Genomic DNA, 1,757 nt, shown 5'->3' with positions numbered 1-1,757 from the left:
AGGATCATGGTTTGAAGTTTGAAGCTAGCTTTGGAAGAAACTTCATCTCTAAAATAACCAGCAAAAGAGCAGGACTTGAGGCATGGCTCAAGTGGAAGACCACCAGCTAATAAAGTAAACTAAGCCAAGCAATCTGAACAACCATGAGGGCCTGAGTTCAAACCCCACTATTAGCAAAAAAAAATCCTAATCTTGTTCCATAAACATATTCTCCTACATTTTCTTCAATGAATTTAATGGTGTTCTTTTATTCATGTAAAACTTCAGTTGTATATTATTTTTATAAATGGTGTCAGGCAAAGATGTAATTTAACATTTTTCCAAATATATCTCTATCCCATTCACTAAATCTTGCCTCTCCGTGCGTGATTAAAAAAAAGTCACTTTTATCATGTAATAATTTGTCATAATAGAGACAAAGTTCATTTCTGGGCTGTGTTAACTTCTATGCATCTATTTGTCTTCCCATTAACTTTGTATAGCTTTAATCCCACATTTTGAAATATGTTTTAATGTAGCAAAATGTTCTTGTTCCTGCAAATTTAGCACTGTACCACTTGAGCCACAGTGCAACTTCCAGCATTTTCTGTGATTAATTGTAGTTAAGTCTCACGGACTTTCCTGCCCAGGCTGGCTACAAACCATGATCCTCAGATCTCAGTCTCCTGAGTAGCTAGGGTTACAGGTGTGAGCCACCTGTGCCCAGCCAAATTTGTGTATTTTCATTAGAAAAACTACTATTGCAATTCTCTATCCAGGAACACATAATCCTTTGCCTACTACTTCCAACTCTGCTCCTTCCATGAGAAATGCTTCCTTCAATCTCAGGAAAATTGTACATTTCTAATTATTTGGGGAGGTGGTAGAAACAAAGTCAGTGATTTTTTAAAAAATGAAGTTATTTTTAATCTCACATCAAAAGCAGTGAAATCTACAACCTAAATGTCTTTTGAGTCCATCCCTCTTCTTTCTCAAAAGCAACTCATTTATAGTTCAAGTCTCAGCTCCTTCCTAAAATAGCACAACAACTGCTTAAGTGGGTTCTTCATCTCTGTTTCAATCCAATCTATCTTCCACAGGGCTATCATGACTGTGTTTAAAACAAATCTTAAGGTCAGTTCCTTATTTAAAACATAGCAGTGATATGCCATCACTAACAGGAAAAAGCCCTATCTTGCACATGACTTTAAATAAAGTGAGAATAGCTGGTAATTATTAAATATCTTCTCCACTGTCAGGTATTATGCTAAGTACATTACATACATTACTCTGTACCCACATTAATCCAATGAAGTGATAGGAAATTAAATGATAATTAATTTTCTCCTTAGCAGATGAGCAAACTGAGATTTAAAGGGGTTGGATGGTTTGGCTGAAATTGCACTGAGTAACATCTGGCTAGTTACACTGATCTTTAGAGCACTGTGTATATTCTAACAGGCAGGCCAGCTAGTTTGTTGCTCTGGAACTTACTGAATAAAGGGAGCCTTCAAATGGACTTTTCAAATCACTAATTGGTTTTTTAAAGTTGGATGATGGGGCTGGGAATGTGGCTTAGCGGTAGAGTGCTTGCCTAGCATGCATGAAGCCCTGGATCCGATGCCTCAGCACCATATAAACAGAAAGCCAGAAGTGGCTTAAGAGTGATAGCCTTGAGCAAAAAGAAGCCAGGTACAGTGCTCAGGCCCTGAGTTCAAGCCCCCAAACTGGCAAAAATAAATAAATAAATAAATAAATAAATAAATAAATAAATAAAT

Source organism: Perognathus longimembris, chromosome 17 (assembly GCF_023159225.1).
Source record: "Perognathus longimembris pacificus isolate PPM17 chromosome 17, ASM2315922v1, whole genome shotgun sequence".
NCBI lineage: Eukaryota > Metazoa > Chordata > Mammalia > Rodentia > Heteromyidae > Perognathus > Perognathus longimembris.
The sequence above is the reverse complement of the archived record's forward strand: the minus strand, read 5'-3'. Positions refer to the sequence as shown.